The sequence below is a fragment of the Manacus vitellinus genome, unplaced genomic scaffold (genome assembly GCF_001715985.3).
Source record: "Manacus vitellinus isolate BGI_N305 unplaced genomic scaffold, ASM171598v3 scaffold_0_pilon, whole genome shotgun sequence".
NCBI lineage: Eukaryota > Metazoa > Chordata > Aves > Passeriformes > Pipridae > Manacus > Manacus vitellinus.
This window is the reverse complement of record NW_021938789.1, coordinates 36,637,770-36,663,151: the sequence shown is the minus strand read 5'-3', so window position 1 is coordinate 36,663,151 and position 25,382 is coordinate 36,637,770.

Sequence of the window (25,382 nt, the reverse complement as noted above, 5' to 3'; positions counted from 1 at the left end):
CAAATGTTTATTTGATTTAGCAAGACAAATTCTGTGGACTATTTCCCTGTGTGTACATATATAGAGAAATTTAAAATCAATTTATCTCAGGATTTACAAATAAGAAGCCATGAAACTAAGCAAAGGCACAAAACAGAAAAAAAGCTGATAAACCATGGAGTTTGATGAAACTAATGTCAAAATAAATTTAAACAGACACAAGGCTGTCAAAAGTCTGCGCTGTCAAGAGAGCAGTGTAAGGCAATGTGAGTCTGATTCACTTGGTTACACAAGTTGAAGAGGTGATGACTGGTTTGTTTAGAAGCATTTTCCTCCATCATGGCCATTCTCCCTCCAGCAGTAAAGGTGGGAAGTGGAATTCTACCATGGATGCATTCAATCTGTGGATCTGACCATGTACTGATCACCAAGACCAACAGCTTCTCAGGAACTCTTGCCTTCCCTGCCTTTACAGAGACTGTGAAATTCCTTGGGTTTACTCTTCATTTTTTTGCTTCTCGTCTTCTCCATTGATAGCTCTTGATTTGGGGTTTTCCCGGCTCAGGGTGCAAAATATCTCTGTGGAAATTCTCTCCTCATGCTGATTTCTCCTGGTCAACATCTGTCAATGCATACTTCAGGTTCACCACATTTCCAACTAAACTTCTCCATGTTAGTTGTATTCATAATACAGCTGACTGTTGAACTGTTCAGAAAATCCCTTCTCTTCTCTGTTTTTCCCTCTCTGCAGAGTATCTTGATTTCTTCCTGGTGAATACTAAGAAACATAGTCTGGGTGTTCCTATTCTTCAAGGTCTCTTATGATGAAACTCTCATATCTTATTTCTTTTTATTCTTTTGACACACTATGAACATCCCACACTAGCTGCTGATTTCTCATGTTAAATTCTGCTTCTTTTTTTTTTTTTTCATTTTCCTTAATCTCTTCCTGCTCCTAAGTTCCTCTTCCCCTCCAATGCATTTCATCTGAAGAAGTGAGAAAAAGAGTCATGGGTGTACCACAGGTACCATCTCTAAGTTTGTGTAAGAGTTTATCTATTCTCATGTGAACATAGGCTGTTGCAAATCCAGTATCCATGTCTTGTAGGTTTTTGAAACTAGACTTGCCAAAGTCTTCAATGACCATTTTCTTGAAGATGGTGAGAACTGGCATGTGTAAGAACTCTGCATCCTCTTCAGACTGTAATAACTTTATCCTCAATCCCCTGGCCTTCTGCAGCTTTTCCTCCTGGGTCTATTTGCAACCACTCCTTCAGCACACATTACAGCAGTTGTCCCTCTAGTTGTTTTGCGGGGTCTCACATGGTTCTGTCCTGGATCTTTTTATCTTTGTAAAATTATTTCTTGTCCATTGCTCAACTCAGCTATTGCCTCTAGGAGCATGAATCACACATCTGCCACTCCCATCTTGTAACTGCAGCGTCAACTCAAACTCACCCCTGTTGTATCAGAGATCTGAATTTTTTCAACCAAATCTTTCCTTATTACCTCCTTCCTAAGTCATTATTTGTCAGTCAGGACTGCAGACAATTTGGCACTTTTCTATACCAGTGTAGGTCCTCACACGCAAATCACATATAAATTCTGTAATCTCCATAGGGTAATGCCCACACTTCCAGCTAGAACTATCCAGATAATTTTAATTTTTTTCAACATCCTTTTCCTTTGTCTTTCATAAATAAAATTTTGTACTGCCCATACTTATTGAGAATTTGTAGAAAAACTTAATCACTCTGAGTGTAAGAAATTTGTATTCCAATTCAAGATCCCTGAATGGTCTTATCTCCTCTAGTTAGGTATCTATTGCCTTTCACTGAAGAACTGGAACATTTTCAGTTGTTCACATTTTAAGTTTCTATGATATTTTCACGCCTCTCCCAGGCTGTACCTTCCATGTGAAGGGGAAAAAGCACCTTGTTGCCATTGACCAAGTTCTCTTATCAGAATTCAAACATTCTGCTGCTTCTAGATATACAGTGAAAAATAACACATTAGTTATTTAACTGACATGTCTAGTTTGTTGCCTTTTGCGATTGGCCCATGGCATTCTTTGTTTTATGTCTCACCTTCTACCTACATGGCAAGTTGATTAAGAGAAATAACAGTGTATTTCTGGTTTTGATGAACAGCTGGTCCTGCAGTTGGATCTTGGTCCAGACCTTGAGACTTTCGAGTATACAAATAGAAGAGCTGCCAAATAAAAGTGATCTTTCAGAGGTTTTTATCTGTCATTCCCAGTGGTCTAGCTCATAGTGAAGGATTAAAATGGGTTTGCCCTTCAAGAATCTACAGGAGTGTGTTGTTTTGATCCATGGCATAAGGTATTCCACAACATTTCTCATCCTCCTGAAGAACCTTGAGAGCTTTCAACACAGAAAATGCATATAACACAGAAATCTGTTACCATAAAATTTTAATGCAGTGTTCCGTGTTTGGATAGCAAATTTGGATTCATACCAGGATGAATATAGAATTTATTGGATAAATAAATGTACAGAATCAATTAGTTACTCCTAGCATACAATAATAAAGGGTTTATTTCCAGCTGTCATGGCACTTTCTCTACATCATTAAGGTTTACATTAATTTTCATTCTCTTATCTATTGAATGTTCCTCAGATACATAATACAATCAAGTTACCTATTATTAAAAATGAACTCAAATTCTTTCTAGTATTGTTTTATTCATGAGTGACCCTTGAAAACCCTTAAAGATAACTAAGATCAGACATTTCAGGAAAGAACCATTTTACAAGGACTACAAAGACTTTTTTTTTCTTTGTGTTTGATAGGGATATTCAAGAAAGAAGTTTCTCCCTTTTTTAACTAATGTACTCTTTCTGAGCCCACTCCCTTTAAAAATCAGCACATTAACATTCCCTATTAAATTTCAGTTGTATCATTTAAGAAGTGCATAGGAAGTAAGTGGTTTTACTTCAGAAGATAAGCACACTTATGAACCTTGGACAGAAAGCAGCATAAAAATGGAATATTGTTGTTTAAAAAGCTAAAAGTTCTTTTAAAAATGTCAGTTTATGGATTTCTATCAGTCCATAGGAAGGGAAAGCAGACATTCTGACCAACAGAAAAAGTACCAGGAAATAATTATGTTTAAAAAAACTCTTCAGTGAAAACGAAATACTCTGAAAAAAAACCCACAAAATGGAGCTGTACAAGCAATAAATTGCTTTGTAAATTAGTTGGATTTTCAACCCTGTAAAAACATTAATAGTGTCTTTTCTCATTATAAATATTTTTAAATGTAAAATTATACTAAAAGGGGATTGATGTCAAGTTCTCCTTACAGAGAAGATATGAACCCTAATGACTTTCATTTACTGAGAAAAAAAACAACAAACAAACACCCCCCCCCCAATAATCACTTCTAAAAATGTTGGAAGAAGCTAATGAGAATCTCTTCAAGATGAATTTTTTATTGTTTATAGTGTTTGGCTATTCCTGATCTCACTGTTTTAACATACTGAAGCTTTTTTGACATTGTGTATTATAACTTCTCCAATTCAACCTATTACCAGCTATTGAAGTGCCAGCTTTCACTTTTATCCTATTAATTTTGCCAACAACTAATAGAAATACAAGACACAATTATTTTTGTGTTTTTTTCAACACTACAAAGTTCTCCCAAGTATTTTGAGTCCCCAAAATCTTAACTGATGATGAACATGTTAATATCAAGGGATAAACTTCTAACACCTAGCAACTCATCAAGCATTTGATGTGTTTTTATGAAATATTTCTGAACAGTCCCAATTCTAGGGATTGATAGAGATGTGGGGTTTTTTTCTGATAGGTGAGTTCATAGGAATATATGAACTTTGAAACAAGTTGTAGCTGGTAAATTCCTTACACATGGACTGAAAAATACTGTGACAAAGATGTGCTGTGTGACGGTTTGTTTCTTTTGACCTCTCTTCTAACGGAGTTCTAATTTTGGAAACTTGATTAGTGTAGGTTAATATTGTGACATTCTTCCAAAGAACTTAAGGGAATATCATAGTACAGGAGGTAGCAATTAGATCAGACTATATGGGACACTCATTCTGGTAAGATAAAGGGCTGTTACATTTCAGAGGTAAGACCATATGATAATATAAAAGGACATAACTCACTATGAACAATAGGTTTTCTAGATATTTTAAAGCTAAATAGTTAATTGATACTACAGAGGAAAAAAGGGGATTTTTTTTTCCTTTAAATACTTGTACCAACACATTTTTTCATTGCAGTATTCCCTATATGTAAGATGGATCCCATTAAAAAAAATAAACATTTTACCCCTTTCATCTTTTACACTGCTTCTGCTTTCACGTACTCTTTCACAAATACATTCATCTTCTTATATTAATGTGCAGATAAAACATTTTAATTCTAGGATTTAAATTTCCAGGAAGTGGAATAAGATAGTGAAGGGTGTGACCTCAGAATAAAGAAATAAATATTGAAATAATTGAAATGAAGAAGATTGTTAAGGCATTGTAAAACACATATAAAAAGAAAGAATTTGCTGCATTACATCACATAAAGGACCATCTAGGTAAGTAATGTGTCTGTGACAGTGGCCATTTTCTGCAATCATCCTGAGAAGAGCCCTGAACACAGCTGCTTAGGTGTACCTTATCATTTATTAATTAAATTGTATATCTTTAAACAGAAACTCGTTGCATCTATTAATTTTTCTCTCTCTCCGTCTAGAATGTAATAAGTGGGATGTCTTTTTTGCTTATGAACAACCTGACCTAAATGAAAATGAAGATCAGTTAAAAGTTGTTCCAAAGCCTGGTTTTGAGTAAAATGAGATTAAGATAAGAAAGTGGGATTCCAAAACTAAAACATTCAGATTCTGTATAAACAGGCAGAAACACAGAATATATGTAACCTTGAAGGGACCACATAATAAACATTTGAAACTGAGGTCTAAAGAGGAAAAGGAAGGAAACATTTGTCAGCAGCAACGTTCCTGGGTCAGCTGGGGCTGAAAATAACCATTGGGTGCAGATATGTAAGCCTGAGGTTCAGTGGAAAAGTATTTTGCTGTACCAAGATCAATACATTTTTGAGCTTTCTTGTGGTGATGTGTGCTGGTGCCATAGCCAATTGACTGCTGTCCGGAGCCAGGGAACATGAGCATTACTTGTGCCAGAGACATTCAGGCCTCAGTTGGTGCTGCCAGCAGCAGCTTGGCAAGCAGTAGTTCTGGAGCTATAAAACTTACTGACAGTGCCTAAAGGGGAAAAAAAGAAATTAAAAAAGCCCAGGAAGACCTTGCAAATGTACTGATACCGAGCTCATTCATGTAAATTTGCCTTAGTAGTATCATGCCTTAATCCTGTAGCAGGGAGAACTCAACATATTATGTGAAGGTTCTGCTTTGTATACTTTTGTTTTGGTGTTGTGTTTTCATTTTCTAGCTGGAAATTATAGTTCAGGAGTAACGAATCAGGTACAATGGTGGGCTTATCTGCCTCTCTTGTATCTGAAGACACATTAATTACATTCTCTGTTCTGTTGTGGTTGAATGGGGAAAAAAGAAATCTTACAGACAGTTTAGGAGGCTGGGCAGTGTCAGTGGAAGGGAAAATACAGGTTGCCACTCCTGTAGTGCACACCGAAACAAAATGGAAATCTCAATATTCTGGGATTACATTTGCACACTCAGATATCTTAAATATAGTAAACTCTGAAATTTTCTCCTGAGAACCAGTGGGGACTCACATGCTATATTTATTTGAAGTGATTTTAATTTTTTTATTTTTTTATTTTTTTTTACTGAGGAAGGTAGTGAGCAAGGGAATTTTCCTGAGCAGATTTTTGCACAATATTTTTCCAGGATTAATTCTTGATGACTCTGGAACTAAGAAACTTTTTTAACCTTGGGGAAGGAATTTTCCATAGGTTTGAATTTGAAATATTTTCCTATGCTTTCTATTTTTTGTTGAGATGAGAGAAAGACAACTATTATTGGAGTCTTGATTTCAGAAGTAAGTGCATATTTTATTTTTGTTGTATATACATATCAGTGTGTATTGAGTGAGTGTCTACTAGGAGGCAGCCATCATCACAGGATTACTTGATGCTTTCTAAACTTCATACAAAATTTGAGGTCCTTAATACAACATTTAGAGGAAAATATCATTTTAGGAAAGGAATCTAAAATTTTTCCTTGACTGACTTTAATTTTTATTCAGTGTAGTGTTAGACTGAAGTTTAAAAATAGAAGGACGAGTGATAAAAGTTCTTAATATAATTCCACCTGCTATGCTAAAGTCTGTGTTTGCTTCTAACCTCTCATTTGTACTAGGATAATTAATATATGTTTCTAATCACTCATTCTTTCTGTTTCAAAAGAATAAAAGAAGCAACACTTAAATAGGTGCTGAGCTGCATGAAAGAAGCATTTTTGGTGATCAGAAACAGTAGAGAAAAAAAGAATCTAATGACAAAAAACTAACATTAGCAGATTGACATTTTCTAGTGTCTGAATGACACAAAGAACAAGAGTACATTGCAGAAACTTGTTTCCTAGAACATAAAATGGATTGAAGAAAATTGCTTAAAATTAATTACTATCAAGTTGAGTTACAGGGGAAAATTAAAAGAGGCTTTATAGAGCAGTCACTGAATGAGGTAGTACATTAAGACTCCTCAGCAATCATTTATCTTAGGGTTAGTGTGATATAATGAGAGTTGGGTCATTTATTCATGAATAATATATATGTATATTTACCTAAGAATGGTAAACTTAATTGAACAAACCTTTTCCTTGAGTTACCTGCTGAAGACAATTTGCTATATCCTGCAGAAAAACTGCTGGCAGAAAGATCAGGTCTGAACATCAGAAGCAGTGCTGTTCCCTTGGGATCCTTCTCCCAACTGCAGTGTTAGCTCCTTGGATATGCTCTATACCTACATCTTTTGCCAAAGTAGCTACATCACTGACCAACATGAGAAATTTAGTCAGCTAACAATTGACAAAAGATAAGTATAATGCCAATAAAGTCTTTACTATGGTATGGTTTCCTGTGCTTGGGGGTATGACTAAGCTAGGAAGATAATTATTCCTTATTTCTAATGAGAAAGTCAGAGTGTGTGGTAGGAACAAGATCAAGCTTAGGTTGCTGCACTGATGTAATGGTAAGTCATGAAAAGTTGACCTTATTAATAGTGAAATTTAACTATTCATCTAAGTCGATTTTAAGTGCAGGGAAAAAAAATAATTTTTGTCCTCAGTATTCCAAAGGATTATGTAATTAATATATTCTCAACCGATACACATACCTGCAAGTTTTTTCAAGCAGGTTCCAAACTCAGAGGAAGTTAGAAAAAGAGGAAAAACCAACAGCTCTTTCAGTTCAAGGACATTTGGACCTGGTTTCTGGCAGGTTCTTTCCCATGTCATCAAGAACCTTTGTTTTGTAAAGTGAGAAGTCTGGAAGTAGAGTCCTAGTGCTGCAGCAAGGACCCCCTGTATCACAGATAAGTGAAATCTAGCATTAGATTAATATACAAATTAAAGGATTCTGCATGTTTTACTAAGGAACATTATGAACTGAAGTCTAGGAACTGGGATATTCACTAGATTCATGTTTTGCAATAGAAAATAAGGAGTTCCTTTTTAGAGCATTCAGTGGTACATGAAGAAATAATTACAGAATCTATAATTTGTTTTACCAGGACAAATGTTTGTTGTTTTAAAATGTGTGCTCCGTAAAAGGCATCCCACAATTAAATGCTCCCCCACTCATGTTTAGGGACCAAAACCATGAAAAGGCTCTCCCTGTGCAAACAACAACAATAGCTACCACATTGTGTGCATTTATTTTCAGATGAAAAACGTTGTTGTCTCTTTACTTAATAGTCTCTGCCAATTTGGCCTGATGGATTTACTGCACATCATTTAGTGCTGCTGTCCAAATAATCTCTATTCATGCCAATAAAAGACAGTGTCAACAACTGCAATAATAGCGTGCTTGTTTTTTTACCACTCTAAAAGGAAGAGACATCCTGAGCTCAGAGGGATTCTGAAAGAAATAGTGTTAATGAATAGCCTTCCCAGCTGTATGCACTATGGCAAGTGAAAAACCTCCCCAAGTATTGCGTAACCAAACATTGACATTGCTGTCTTCCCAAGCACACACCTTACTCGGACTTGCTAACAGCAGTGCAATTGCACAGGATACAGGTTAGTACAGAATTGGCCTCAATATCTCTAGTGAAGCCAAAAGGTTTTATCCCCAGAGACCAACTGACGCTGAAGAAACAAGGTAATTTTCATCTACTTCAGCTCTAGTTCATCTAACTCAATGGGAGTAAGTAGTTATGCAAAATTTGAAAAACAAGAACAAAGAGAAAATTAACTCCTATAACCCTGTCCTTCACCGATATTTTTATGCTCAAGACTAGAATAGTAACTCTCTCCCTGAAATAACAATCCCTTTCTGTGTCCTTCACAAGGGTGTTTCACATTTTCAGAGGAGACCGAATATTCTTTCATGCTTTCCTCAGCCCTGGATCTCCTGCAAGAGAATCTGATTTGGCATCGGCCTCTGGTAGGCTCCCACACCATCTGGAGAAGAGACTTTCTGCAGAGTGAATGAAACAGCTGTAAGAGTGTTTTTAGGGAGGGAAATGAATAATGTGGCAATAGAGGATTTGCAGGCATTGGAGACTTTCTCCAAGTATCAAGGCACTGATTTCACTCCCTATTGATCTAAGGCAACTCTGCTCACTACACAGACAGCTTTTTATACCAGAGGGTGTTGGGATCACTGGACTTTTCAACTACTGCCAGAGGTTTTATGCAAGGGCCACTATATTTCCATGGTTTTATAAGATCTGCAAAGTATTATTGTTTAAAGCCTCCTTCACAATGGAGACCTTAATCAAGATCTGAGCTTTGCTGAGTTGTATCATGGATTAGGTCATTTGTCTTGAAAAACAAATCTTGTAAGAAGCAAAGATGAGTTTTTTCCAGAAGAATTACATACACAGGAATTTTTTTCAATTAACGGAGATTTAGTTATAAAAAATATCCTTTTACAAGCTGTTTCTGAGCTTTTATTATGAAGAAAGAAAAGGTAGTATTTTGGTACCCAGTAAAACAAAATGCTGAATTTCAACTTTTTGGTAAAACTCTTAACATTTTACCGAGAAAAGATTTCCTGCTCCAGTTGCTCTAGAAGTGAAATAAAAAGATAGAGATTGAAAGAAATCTAAATTTGCAGATCTTATGGCTGCAATTTGGAAATCATTTTCATTTTAGACCATTTCTCCTAAGTCCTGAAGAGGGATAACTAACTTCTTTTCATTGGTTTGTTTGTTACTTTCATTCAAGAACAGTTTGTCCTTAGGAACAGCCTTTATTTTACAGTTATTTTCTATATTACTTTCCAGCGTGTGTTTTTCTTTTTATTCCTTTCCTTTCTGAGAGGCAAAATAAAATAAAACATTTTTTTTTCTGAAATCCAGTGTGATATATTTGTCAAAGAAAAAAATTATGTCTGTGGAAATTGTAAATGAGGATATGCTAATGTTGCTACTTTTTGCAGAACTTTGTAATTTTGTCAAATGTAGATAAGGAATATTTGAGGAACTAAAGATTTATAGAAAGTGACTGAAGGAATCAGTAGAAGTAAAACAAAAGTAACTAAGAAAACTAGATGAATAAAAATCCAGTGTTTGTTAATCTTTAAAAACAAACCTTATCTTTACAATGACTTTTAGTAGACCACATCCGATGATGGGGCAACCACAACTTCTCTGGGCACCTTTTTCCACTGTCCCACCACCCTCATTGTAAACAATTCCTCTCTCAGTTTAAATCCATTCGTCTGGGCCTATCTCTACATGCTTTTCTAAAAAAAGTCCCTTGCAGGCCTCATTTAGGTACTGGAAGGCTACAATAAGGTCTCTCCAGAGGGGTACTCCTACCTTCTGACCATTTTTGTAGCCTTCTCTGCATCTGCTCTGACTGGTCCGTGTCTATTTTGTACTGGAGGCCCCAGAATTGGATGTAGAACTCCAGACAGACAAATAAAGCTAATTGATTGATCAAACACATGAAAGACCAAAGACTCCACATTAAAGCTTCAATAATTCAAATGAAAAGTAAGGCAGACATTTTTAACAGTGGAGATGAATAAGAACAAATTTTAATAGCATTCTCCATTTCTTTCAGTCTTCAAATGAAGCCTTGATGTCTTCACAAAGCTGTGCAATCAAATCATAAATTTATTGGTCTTTTGACTGGGGTGGACAAAATAAAATCCCAGCACAGAGAGGAACCTCAGAAGACCATCTAGTTTACCCCCTTCCACAAATTGTTTCTGTCCTATCTTGCAGGTCTTTCTAATACACTGAGGACCTTCACTAAGTGACCACTTCAGAGAAAAGATATCTCTATATTTCAGTAGTTTTCCTTTAGTACCTAATTTGAACCTCCTTTTATGGAATTGAAGGAAATTTATTTTCTTTTATCCATAATGGAAATTAGGCATTAGAAGGTCTTCTAAAACTGTTTCACTCCCTCTTACTCTCCTCTCCTTTAAGCTAAGCAACACAAATTCTTTTAATATTTTCTCTGGCTCTTGAACAGGAGATACAGCCTTTGGAAGGGGTACAGTGTTGCCAGTTGTCATTTGGGCTCCTTGCCTTGGGACAGGGGAGGTATCAGCTTTCCTCTCTGCCCCTTCAGCAGTTTTGAGATCTTTCAGAGTTCAAATAGTGGAGTCTGGGGGCTGCCACCTCTTACCAGCGCCTCCCTCCACGGCCCCTGGCACCCCACAATCACCTCTGTGTGATACCAGCCACAGATCTGTCCAAAGATCAAATACATACTGTGAATCTGAGCCAGTTTTCTAAGCCTTAACTAGGAAAATTAGTGTGAGTGGAGAGCTACAAATTTCTCACTTTAAGACAAAACCCATCAAAGTCTCCTTCGTTGCTCAGTACCTTCCAATAAGATCTACAGAGCACTCCATTAGTCCATTGGTTTTGACATATCTATTTCCTCCACACAACCCTTCACTTGTCTGCTTTCTGTAACATCTGATTAGAGATACTTCTCTGTTTCCAAGGCCTCTCAAGCTCTGTCTCCTTCCACTTACAATCACCAAGGTAATGCTGATTCCCATCTCTGCTTCTGGTCAGCCACCACTTCTGACCAGTATCCACCTGTTATTTTTCTCTTGGAGTCAAAAGCTTCTTTTTTCTTTCCCTTAGTCTCCATATACAAGGCAGACTGGTGAATGCAGCAAATAGGTATGAAAGGTAAAGCATTGAGAAGAGTTACTGCTTTCAGTTCCCTTGTCAAAGCTCTTCGCCTAAAGAACTTGGCAGAGTAGACATGGTACTGAGGCCAGTGGCTATCACAAATGGACATGTTTTATTCTTGTTGGATACTCTTAGCTCTATTTCCCCACCTACTTCTTGTTTAATATTTACAAAAGTAAGTATGAGTCGGGTGGCTTTTTCCTTTTGTCTCTGTGCTTTCACAATGTCATGCACATTGAAATCTTCATCTATGAGTAGAGTTCCTGGCTCTTACCATGATGATGTTTACACTGCTGTTAACAATAAAAATAACAATATAGAAGTGAACATAAACTGTGATCTGAGTCTCTGAGGGGGAATAGAAAGATTTTTGTTTTCAAATTATAACAAAGAGTCTGGTTGCAAGTCAACTGACTCAGAACTCACACATGGCATAGACTCATCATCAAATCATTTGGCTAAGATACTTTGGTAGGCTTTGAAATCTCACTATTGTCCTTAACAGTATTTGGCTCAAACAAGCAAGAATAAGTCAGAACTGGCTTCCTACTTTATGACAAGAGGGTGGGCATGATTCTCTAGTTTAATTAAAAATATTAAGAACACTATTAGTATTAATCTAATTTTAAAAGTTATGATTTCTTATATTTTCTATATTCCTTATTACTCTGAAATTAGAGATACCTCTCATTACTCTAGTTACGTCTCTAATGGACACACTTTAAAAAGCTTTCATTTCAACTTTTTAATCTTTCAGCCATATTTCCAATTAATCTTATGGGACAGACTAATGCACTCTTTCAAGGCACCTCTTTGGATTTGTTTTTTAGGTATGATTTTCACTGCAGCTTATATTCATTGCTTTTGTATTATGATTCTCTATTTTTCAGGCAAGGCGATTTTAGTTTGATGAGAGAAAATTGTGGAACACACTGTACTGGTAAACAGAAAATTCCATTGTGCTCCACAGTAGGCAGGAGACAAGCATCGAAATGAGTTTGGTACTAGAGAGCAGCGAGCATTTGTGGCAGCAAGGTGGCAAAAGGAAAGTCACAGTTGATCTGTTGGTCCTGTATTCAGTGCTCACCTTAAAAGGGACCTGCAAAAAGTGGAAACAATTGGAAATAACTGAGTTCCTCAGGAGACTTAATGGCAAAAGATAGCCTATAATCTTTCTTCCAAGTGGCAATTTTGGACATCATAAGCTGTTGGTAATCCTGTGTGATGGTCTCTGTACAAAAACATATGAACAATGTCATTCTGAGACTAAGGAAACATAACAAAATCTATCCGTAGAATTAGTACCAAATCTTATTTTCCTTATTCTTTTGTGTATAAACTGTATCCTTTTCTCAGATGTCCATTTTAAATGTAGGTCTCATCTACTGTAATTTTTTTTTCCATTTCTAATGTTCAATTCAAGAAACAAATACCAGTTTTTGGAAGAGAGAAGTTTATTCTTAGAAATATAGGACCATGATGATTTTTTCTTATTCACAATGAGAAAGGATACATAAATTAAAAACAATCGAGGAAATTTTAAATAATGTAAAAAAATTACCTATTCCAAAACTTTTAATATTCTTCTGAAAACTTGTTTTGTATGAGTGATTCCTTCAGCAATAATTTGAACAAAACAAGGTCTCAGCATCATAGTGTTTACAGAAAAGTTTGACTGGATGTACTGTTGTTAATGCACAATTTTTTACCAGAAAAATAATGGTTTTGTGAATTAATGGTAAAATTACATGAAAGCCAAGGGAGAGGTTTAAATAAAAGCCAAAAAATTAATAAAGATAAATACATTCTCAGATACATAAGTTTGATCTTTCTACAATGTAGTAAGAATAATTTGAATTATTTTTCAGGCAATTCTGACTTGTCTTGCACCAGAAAACAAAATTACAACTTGATTTTCACACTTATTTTTAAGGTCTCTGACTTAAAAAAAAAAAAAAAAGGAAAGAAAATGAAAAAAAAATGGCGTACAGAGTTCCCCAAACAGTTAGAAGCTTGTGCACCCAGAATGAAATTCTGAGTTGACACGTGGGGTTTGGCTTTGGGTTTTTTTGGGTTTGGCTTTGGGTGGTTGGTTGATTTGTTGGTTTGTTTTTGCTTTTCTGATTAAATATGGCCTCTGTTTAATATGACCCTTTTACTATGAGGAGTTTGAAGAAGAAAAATTAAAGTATAGAAAAGTGATATTTTGCATGAAAAATAAATATTGGTAAATTCCTTTATGGCTCATGACTGAACAGCAAAGTCATTAAACCACTTGCAAATTCCACAGAATCTTCCAACTTAATTATATGCTGGTTTTGAATGTAAATCTTTGACGACCTTTGCCTTCAACATAATGTGCTTTTTCAACTATTGCATTCTGCCTATATATTTAGAGGAAATTCCTTAAACGCTGCACACTAGCAATAACTCAACAAGGTTTTGTATTCTCCCTTGTTTATGCTTCATAACATAGGTATCATTGTAAAGCAACACAGTCATTCATTCTTCGTGTCCTATAAATCATAGGCTTTCCTCATTACACTGCCCATAATATGCTGATCCTGTTAAGCTATGTTATTTACAAGTTGCTGACAGCAGGGACTTGCTTGAAATCAAGACACTTGTCTTTAAGTAGCAAACAAACTTCAAAGGGAGCAAAGATGGTTACCCTATGGGCTTGCATTTGAAGCAGCAAATTTCTCTGGATAAAAATCATATGTAGAATCATGGAAGAGATTTTAAATAACCAGCATATCTAAAAGTGCCACCCAACTTTGTGAATGTGAATTTTCTAGAAATGAATGAGTGCTGGTGATGATCTATGAAATGCATAAGATTCAGTAAATTCACCTTGGTGTTACCTATGCGTAAGGGCTCCATATTTCTGTCTAGCAAGCTAAATGTATGCAACATGGGAGTGATACTGTGGGAGTGCACGTATGTCACTGATTAATAATATAATGTAAGCCATGTAAACTTACAGCGGTGTTACTGAGTGCTGTAGCAGCTGTTCATATACTGTTAAATACAACAGAATTCAGATGTGTCGAAGTTTCTGGCTACAAATCTCTGTCATCTGCACTTGTTCTGAAGGAAAGATCAGAAATTGTTTTCTAATCTTCACTATTCACACATTTCAGCTGCACTTCAGCTTCACGAAACCTCGGCAGGGTATTTTACAGACAAAGCTTTTAGTGCTCTTCTCCCTTCTCCCCTCAGTGGTTCACTAGGTTGGTCATTCTACTGTCTGAAATGTGCTTCTGGTGAGAATTTAATATTCTGACCAGAATAGAAAAAGAGTGATTAGGGGGGAGTAGGTGTGACCTCTCAAATACATCTTCAATCTTGTGAAATTTTCTGAATAAAACTTTTGGATATATCTCTCAAATTTCAGTATTTAGACCCTTACCCGTCTCTCCAAATATTCTTAAATACCTATTTTGGTTGGGTTGGGTTACCACAGACTATTGAATTTGAAATTCATATTGAGGAAATAACTTCCATATAATCTATTGTGATAAATGAATATAATGAAATAACAAGTAATTCAAGAATATTTCCTTTTCATTACTATCTGATGCATTTCTCAGTTTTCAATTTATCTTCTATAAGGGCATATATACTTCTATTTTTTCCAAGTAGAAGAGAATAGATATTTTATTTCTTTGGATTCTCTTTTTTAAAAACTTTGCTCTACCTAATGGTTGAAATACATCACACAATGTGTCATATCAGTTCTCTTAAATTTCTCTTGCTATTTCTAAATGAAGCTTCTCCTTAGCTGAGCTGCTCCCCTATCACTCTTTGTCTTCTGTATGAAATGGTTATCCAAGCAACAAGCTACAAACCGGAATCTGTCTAGACGCAAGTAGGGAACAGAACCAGTATTACTATGGACTGAGCATATATAAAATATGAAACCTATACACATCTCCAGTATCCGTCTTTATTTCTAAAAGAAGAGCTGTGGCTGATTCTATTAAGTAACACGGAAAAAAAAGGTGACTCCCATTCCATACACTATCCAGGAGTAAATCTCTATAATAATAGTGTACTGTGCACATTAAGCATGAGAATCAATCTTATTTTAAATTGATTATCAAATTTCACGAAGAAGACTTGTTAACTTGAAATTATATGCATTATTAAATGATCAAGTATGTGGTATCCAAATGTGAAGTTCTCCACTGTAATGATAAAGTGTAAAATCACCAGAGAATAAGAAATGAACATTTATTATAATGCTGTGTTATGGTGTTGAATAGTTTCTTTTGAAAGTAACCTATGGATTTATCAGTGATGCTTCCTTTTAAACTAAGTTTTATTTCTAAAGCAAAGCTGAAAAATAATAGGGCAAGAATCTTCTCTTACTCTACTCTCTGATATTATTATCAAAAAACATAAATATGCACTATATTATAATGGAGTACATTGAACCTCTCTACTACAAATGTACATAAATTCATATGTATATATGGGGTTTTGTCTTTCTTTCATATGGCCATAAATGCACACTGAACATCTGGCAATCAAGCCAGTATAAAAACTTTGAAGAATGCAACACAAAATCCATTTACTAATATGCTGGTATCTAACTGGTATAAAGCTTCTTGTATTAGCCTGGTAGATTTCTTACTGTGGCTGTGTCTGCTTCTAGCTACAGCTTTCTGTATATAATTTAGGATGTGATTGTTTTCTCATTTTATTTTTTTTCCCTAGAGCAGTTCCAAATACGTTCAAAGTTTGAGTGCACAGTTCTCCCTGATTTAATTAATGCTTCCTCTACAGCAGCTCACTTTCCTAATTTAATGTGACATGTGATTCAGTCAGAATAAAGTAGCTTTTCCATTTGGATGTGTTCACCCAAGCCAGTCAAAACCAGTTGACAAACAAGTACTGGGTAGAACGGAGAGTACTTTATAAATTTACATAGAAGGAAAAAATAACTTTTTTATTAAATTGATGACTGTAGCATATACGCATGCATGTAATCTGTCCTGCTTTTTAATCACATGAGGATGCCATTCCATAGGTAAATTCTTGATCTAAAGTGTAAGAAATTAGATAATATTAAGCAATGATATGCAGATATAATGCCAAATCATTGTTATTATTTCTTCTGGATGATAAAAGTGCATATCTAATCCATTAATGGAAAGGGAAAGGAAAGAAGAAAAGTGAAAATGTAAGATAATAAATGAACAAAAACTATTCCTGTCTTTCTGTTTCAGCCAAGGCTACAGGTTTGTTTTCAAAACGGAATGATATGGAGATGAGCAGAGAGAGCTGGTCTTGGTTCTCCCAAGCATACCTCAAATAAAACACTGAACAGAAAATCTTTGCCTTATTTGACACTTTTATAGGAGCAGTGCTCATTGCTGAATGGGAAAACACACAAAAACCCTGTTTTACTTAAAGAAAAACCAGCATCCTCATCCAGGAGCAGAATCATTTTAGTCTTATGTTTCCTAATAGGTCAGTCCTCAAACTCACACCGTACCTTGCCCCAGGGGTTCCATATGTATTTTTTTAATTAGAAGATGGACCCATTTCTCAGTATAAAAGAGGGGTAAGAGATAAAGGGCTGAAGTACTGCATTCCCTTTGTCATAAAACTGTGGAATGTAAGTACTTTGGAAGGTCTATTATGCAACTCATGCTAGCACAGGTAATAGCGGTTCAAGTCAAAAATGGCACTAAGTCCATTTTCTCATCAAAGGGAAACTTCTACAATGGTTGCTCCATTAATAGTGATGGATTCATGTAAGTGTCCAAAAGCCCTGGTGTTTGTACCACTGTGGAGAGACACAGATTATTATTGTCTGCTTTTTGCACTCAGTGTGCAAAGCTGGTCACGTGGTACTGAAGGTGCATTCAAATGTCTACAATATAAAAACCTAGTGTATACAGAAGAGGAAGCTTTTCACACCACATTGCTTTTCTTACAATAACAGTTTGCCCCACAAAGAGCTATTTAAAATGCATATGAGTTATCATATATATTTTAAGCATTATAAGAGAGAATAATTTCAGCTATCTATAATACTGCTATAAAATTCTGCTTCTACATAGTTTCCGAACAGATGTTTTTTTCTATTTATTCCATATTAGACACTCAACCATTGGAGAACCATTTTTAGTTTGACACTTTCAGTATTTACTGTACCTGATAGCACTTACTCTTCTTGCTCTTGTGGTTATTATTCTCCATGACCCCTTATGCATATTTTTCCTAGGTCAGCTTTTGTCTGGGACAAGATTTTCTTAATAATGTAGACCTAGAGTGTCAGTTATGATTATAACTCTCTAATAGTCTCTTGTCTCAGATGAGAATTAAATAGGAAATCTGGGAATATTCTGCTGTAGAACTTGGTGTCCAGTATAGTATTTCATGTCACATCTGTAGTTTAAACCGTGCATTCACCTGTGGTTCAGAGAGCATATCCAAATCCCCTGAATATTTTAATTTTTATCATGTTAACACTATATTATAGTAAGACTAATTTTTTTTGTTACAACATATACAGCACATAAATAGTTTCTGACTGAACTGAGTAGAATGAATTTCAAATAGTTATGTCATTTTAGAGAAACTTTAAGTAACTTACATATCTCCTTGGTTGGTTTTTGCATTTTAATCAAGAAAGAAGGTACAGTTTTCTGAAACCTCTGTTTCTGATAAAATTAAGAAAGCGATTTGAGAATCATGATGGAATCAAATACATATCTGCCTAAGTATGCAGTTCCATATCACAGTGACAAAGGCAGCAAGCTAAAAAGTACAGATTGGAGTTTCCTTGAAAATACATTTTTCTACTCAAAAACCAGAAAGCCATTAGTGATTGTGGGTGTTTGTGTTGCCATGGACACATGTGCGGAGACAGGGATATGGAGTCTAGAATCCTTGTTTATATCAGCAACCACTTTGAACTTGACTGTATGAATTCTTTGAAGTCCAAAGGACTTTTATCAATACAGACAAAGTCAGATTTAGCTATCTACTACAGTAAAATATTCTGCTTCAAGTAATATTAATCTTAATTTTTCCCTTGCCAACACTAGCCTTTGCAGGAAGCCCCAGTTTGAGCATTCACAGAGACAACCAATTCCCTCATCAGTATTAATCACGTCCTGTGTGCAAGGGCAATCTTGAAAAACATTTTATCCTCTGCTTTTATTGTGTACTTAGAGGTTATTTGTGTCTTAGAAAATGTTATATACAGATCACGTAGGCCTGTGTGATGGGTGATTCACACCTTCTTCTATATTGTTAAAGAAAAGTCAAACGGATGCTTTGAATTCTACCCTGCTCTATTGTTTTCACTTAGTACGCCCGGGATTGCTGTTATTGAGATCTTTTGTTTGTGTTAGTATGTATATGATGATGTAGTAAGCAGATGCTATTTATTACATAAAAAAATAATGCATGACAATGATTTATTACATAACAAATTATATGATTTATCACCTACACCAAGCTTTGAAGAAATCTTTTGGGATTTTAGTAATGACTGCTATGTCCAGCTTATATGATCTGCTTCACTTTTTTTGATTTACTACCCTGGAAATTAATATTCCTGTATTTATTGAAAAATCTGCTCCCTGTTCTGTCTTCCACTAAAAACAAAGAGCAAGAATTTGTTCAAAGATTCTTTATCTATGAGTTCAAATACTTATTACTGCAATATAGACAGAATCCTGTCTTAACCGAGTTATATATTTCTTACATTACGATACCTACCAGGGTGCTGCCAGCATGAAAAGACAAAAGTATATATATAAAGCTCTGTTTCAAAGAGCTCAGAACGTGCATATTAGCACATTCCATGGGCCAGAGCAAAGTATTTTTGGTAGTAAAGAGTGCTCTGATCTGTGAAAAGATATTTCCTGGTGACCTTTGGAATATATATATATATTACATATATATATATATATATATAAAATTACTTTTGTAGTAACTAGAAATAAAACATGGTCAAATACAAATTCGCAGATTCACAGAATATGCTGAGTTGGAAGGGATACATAAGGATCATTGAATCCAACTCCTGGCCTGGCACAGGATAGTCCCAAGAATCACACCATGTGCCTGAGAGTGTTGTCCAAATGCTTCTTGAACTCTGTAAGACTTGGTGCTGTGACCACTTCCCTGGGGAGCCTGTTCCAGTGCCCAAGCACTCACTGTATGAAGAACATTTTCTTAATATCTAACCTAAACCTTTCCTGATGCCGCTTCATGCCATTCCTTTGGATACTGTCACTGGTCACCAGAGAGATCAGCCCCTGCCCCTCCTCTTCCCCTCACAAAGAAATTGTAGACTGTGATGAGGCCTCCCCTCAGTCTCCTCCTCTCCAGGTTGAACACACCAAGTGCCCTCAGCAGCTCCTCATATGCCTTCCCCCCAAGGCCTTTCACCATCTTTGTTGCTCTCCTTTGGACACTGTCTAATAACTTCATATCTTTCTTATATTGTGGTACCCAAAACTGCACACAATATTCAAGGTGAGGCCACATCAGTGCAGAGTAGAGCAGGGCAATCCCCTCCCTTGACTGGCTGGCGATGCTTTGCCTGATGCCCCCCAGGACACATTTGGCCCTCCTGGCTGCCAGGGCACTGCTGACTCATAGTCAACTGGCCAACGACTAGGACGCCCAGGTTCCTTTCCTCAGTGCTGCTCTCCATCATCTCGTTCTCCAGTCTGTCAGTACATCCAGGTTTGCCCCATCCCAGGTGTAGAATCTATCAATTTTCCTTTTTAAACTTCATACCATTGGTGCTTACCCAGCCTTTGAGTCTCCCTGCAGGGCCTCCCTGCCTTTGAGGGAGTCAACAGCTCCTCCCAATTTAGCATCATTGTAAAACTTAGTATATCTTTGAGTCCTGCAACAAAGGCATTTATGAAGACATTGAAGCGCACTGGCCCTACAGTGGAGCCCTGTGGAACCCCACTAGTGACGAGTCACTAGTCTAATGTTCCACCATTCACTATGACCCTTTGCAGCTGACCCATGAGCCAACTGCTCACCCATTGCCTGATGTGTTTATCCAGTTGTGTGCTGGACATTTTGTTCAGAAGGATACTGTGAGAGACAATATTGAAATCTTTACTGAAATCCAAAATGAAGCAAAAATCCAGTACCTGGAAGCTGAAGCTAGATCAATTCAATCTAGAAATCAAGGGGGGAGTTTTGATAATCATGATAATTGCCTTTGGAATCACTTACGAAATCACGCAGTAAGTTCTACAGAACTGTTAATACTTTAAGTCAAGACTGGTTTTTCATTGTTATGAAGTGAAAATTAAACAGGATTCGTTTAAAGGAAGATCTAAGACCTGCTGTTAGGCACAGGATCTAACAATTCCTTCTGGTTCTAGAATTTCTGAAATACATGCTGTAAAATAAGGTTTATTTTAAATCTATTCACACACCAGTATTTGTTTTCTCTTTATTGCTGTTACTCTTCTGTGCTTTCAGAAAATTCATAGGCGACAGTCTAGTACCATTTCAGTCACAAAGCAATTTCCCTCCTGGTGGAAGGAAATTTCTTCTCTGAAACACAAAAGAAACATAAAAGAAAGGAAACCATTCTCTCGCACTTATATTTATCTTTTTCTTTTTTTTTTTTTATTGTTTACCAGTTCGCAAAGCTTCAAATCTCTTGTATTATGGGGATGGAAAACAAGATACAGTCATATGGCTGAAGGCAGAGGACAAAATTCTGCTCTCAGAAAGACAAAAGTAGAGTTACTACTTCAGAGTCTATAGATTTTCTGCAGATTTCCTGAAGTAGGGTATAGACCATTATGAAATTTAAAAAAAAAATTTAAAGTTTTTAAACATAGTCTTCAGGAATTATTTCACATGCATTCTAGTTTCCCAGCATCTTCCCCCCACCGAACTTTCCAAAGAAATCATTAATAGATTTACAGAATCCTGAAATTCTTTTGTGACACGCAGATGCTTCTGTCCTATGTTGCACTGCCAGGTAACTCTAAATGTCAAAAGAAACCCATCACTTTGCAGTGTCACATACAACTCTCATCATAATTTCTTTTGTTCTTCTACTGGCATTTATTTTTTTCTGAAGAACTGTCAACAGTTCTGGAAGAAATGTTCCGCAGACTTTGAAAACCTCCAAACAGCAAGTTGCTGTGTTTTCTACATTACATACAGCTGACATGATGGTGGATTTCCAGATGGTCAATTTTGTAGTGACATCTGAGCTCAGATCCATCTATTTTGAAAGTCCAAACCACCAAGTAAAACTGCAAGGTGCAATAAACATAACGCACTGTAGCTATGGGTCAATAGTCATCTGCGATTCAGGACCTGTGAAGGCTTTACTGTATTCTGTGATCAATTTATGTAACCTCTTCCTACTCTTTAGTCAAGAATTCTAGTAGAGAAAATACGTATTAGTTGCCTCAAATCAATATCAATTTCTACAAAAAAATTTGTCAGTCTTCCTTTGTTTATTTATCCTATAGATGTTGTCTTATTACTATAATTAAAGTTATGTTGTAAATGGATTATGATATTTATCTCTCAATAACCATATGCAAATCACAGTACGCACTCTACAGTACAGTATAGTATTTCAATTTCAAATATTCAATTCAATATTTCTATATTTCAAGGCTACCACCTCTGAATGTTCTGTTTCCTTAAACCTCATGACTGATTGACTGACAGAGAGGATGCTGCAGATCAGACTACAGCAGTTACAGTGTGTGCTTCAGCACAGCTATTAATCCAAGTTTTTGCTGAACATTACACACTCATTGCAATTGTGATAGATAATTGGACTTCCAAGAGGACTGGGTTTTTTTCTGTTGGTATGTTCTTTGAAAAATTTAAATAACACCATAAACTTTCCCTTCTCATGTGGTACTTGTCTTTTCTGGGTCTTATTTTAGCATTTTGAAGAGTTTCTGTGTTTCCTTCTGTGTGATCAGTTCACTGTCATCATGAAAACAGACTGTGAAAATTCCATCCTCTAACATCAGACCTCCATTTGTGGCTCTTAGGATTTCTTCTGATAATCTGAAGTGGATTTGGTCATGAAAACTTCTCTTACACAAACGTCCAGACACATCTGTTTCATTGTTCCTATGTGATGAAAGAGATCCGCAATAAAAACCCCGAAAGAAGAATCAGTTGAACAACACAGTACCAATAATCCACCTTTATTAAAGTTTACCAAAATTCTCTCTGGACTTCAACCTGTCAGAAAAATAGTATCACATCAGAAACCTTGGATAGGAGTTGCCAATCTAAATTAGAGGAAAAATAAAAGCAAAAAAAAAAAGCAATTGAGAACAGATTTATATAAAAGGATTGACATATGATGAAGACACTACTCTGAGATTAAATAAGATGTGGGTGTTGTGTGGGGATAGAAAACTTTTTTTTGTAATTGGCACTGTAGTGAACTATGAATTCTGGGGCTTTTTTTGCAGATAAGCTCTTAAATATCATCAGACCTCTGAAAGCTTTGTCTCATCAGATAAATATATGGTAATCACTTTTTGTTTTACAGATGCTGAAATAGAGCTTGGAAGGCTCTGATGCCTTTATGCTAGCAGTATTGTGTGAGCACTGCTGAGAATGAACTGATACTATTTTATTAATTACCATTTCTTTTTCAGAGAAATCCCTTGCAAAGTTATAGCTATGTGTAAATCTCTGATTGTGTTGCATTGCCTTTGTCAAAATAGAAAATATATACTAGGAATCAATATCTTGTAGTGAAACATACTTAACAGTAAGATTTATCAAATTGTACTTTTGGTTTTTCGAAGGCTTTAGGAGGCTCTTTGGGTTGGTTACAATCACATTCTTATATCACTATTCAAATGAAGGAAGTATAAAACACAATTTACTAATTATTAATAATTATAATGACTGCTGTTGGGTAGTGTTAGCTTATTCCATAAAACTAGTATTTTATGTATAAATTGATAAAAAACTATTATTGTTGTTTAACAAAACATAAAAAAACAACAAAATAAATCTTGAAGCCATATGTGGAGAAAAAATAGCAGTTTTCAGAGAGTGTTCTGAGTTGGAAGGGAACCACAAGGACCATTGAGCCCAACTCTTAAGTGAATGGCCCATTTGTGGATTGAACCCATGGACCTTAGTGTTCTTAACACCATGTTCTAACCAGTTGAGCTAACTAGGAGATCCTTTCCTGAAAAATAAACTCCAATACTAGTATTTCAGGAGGGTTAACATGGATGAGTTGTCCATACAATTGCACCTCAAAACACTAGTCACAAAAAATATTTTCCAAAACATTCACTTAATCTTATGGAACGATGCACAAAGCACTACATCTGGATCACACTGGGGACTGATCTGTATTTGAATCTCCAGTACAAAGTGTAATAAAAGATTTCGCATTTTCCAGTGCGCTTTGTGTTTCCTCTACGAGTTGTGGTTAAAAATACAAATGTTTCCATAAAACAAAAGGCCTAGAGAAATGAAATAAAGCATTTCAAACAGCACTGAATGTGTTTGCTCATTTACTAAAAACTTTTAGTAAGGTTAGATAAATGGTCCAGGATAGAAACTGCATAATAAATGTAAAAATTCAGGTTTGGATTTGGACATTTTTCAATATAGTCGAGGATAAATTAAATAACTATCTGATTTTTGCTAAGCAAAACTTTTGTGGATGATATTAGCATTTAATTTCTAGTAATCTGTTAGTTATAGGACATTTAAAATGTGTCAATGGGAGATCTGTTTTCCTGGAGAGAGGGATTAGATGGAAAATAGGGCAGATTACTCTTGAGGATATGAAAATAGACGGGGTTGTAACCCACTGTGACTGCAGGATCATTCAGTGATCTGGAGTGTGGTTTGGCTTGTACCCCAGGTTAAAGCATGCATGGATCCTGACATACCCTGTTGTGGCAATTTTCTGATTTGACAACTATTTGGAACCTGCAGACGCTGGAAGATGTGGGATGCCTGACACAGCACTGGATTTTTGCAGTTAGAAAGTTAAATGGGCAGCACAACTTCCGTGTCACTGGTTCCCAGGATGGTCACAGTGGATGCATTGTATGGGATAAGATATCCATGCACCCAGTTTAAAGGAAGAAAAATTTTGGTAAAGATCATCATAGCTCTCTCTTTACTTTTTTTATAGCATCAAAAATGGAGAGCCAAAGGAAGGTGTTGCCTCCTTCCTCCTGCAGAACAAGTGCAGATATCTCAGTCAATGGCCTCTCCTCAGCAATAAATAACGAGTCTGAGAACATTAGGTTTCAGAAAGGTGCTTGGAAAGACAAAATATCTCAAAAGTCTTACTAACACAGGTCCTATCAGAGCAAGGGTGGCTGCCTGTTCTCAACCTTGAGTCATACACTGAGCCCTGCACCTACACAGTGAAAATTTTTTGTCTAGGAATGGGTTATTATATGGTGACACGACTCTTGCTCCAGTTACTACAGTTCTATGCTATTCTTTTACCTGCATGCCTAAATTGATTTTCACTGCATGCTTTATAGATATTTTAATTTACATGTTGGTATAGAGGACAGCAGAATAGGAAAAACATTCATCGATTGAACAAAATTCTTCCTGCCTGTGCTTCACCTTTCTAGACATTTTTCATTTATCTCCAGGAAAAACATAGCAACTACTGCAGGTGCTTATAAAAAAAAAGTCATGGTTCATGAAAACTCTCCTATTGCTCATTCTGTTCTCAAGAGGGCAATTGAAAAGTTCTTTGAGACCTTTCTTCAATGACTGGTTCAACAGACGACACCACTGAAGCTAAAATGTGTACCAAAAATCAAACTACAAGAACTAAGAGAAGAAAGTTTTGTGTAAAACTAACAGACCTTCATTGTTTTTTGTTGATGTTGTATCATCTTCTTTTATTTTGCAACATGCTTTATGGAATATATGATGCTTGTAAATCTTTGGAACAATGCTATTTTTTGCTTCCTTTATTTCTCTTCCATAAATCTGTGGTAATTTTGTAGCTTGTCTTTGTCACACAGCAGAATTTTAATTTCTAAATGTGCTTCCATTGGTTCATAAGTAATATCCATATCTTTTATACCTTAGAG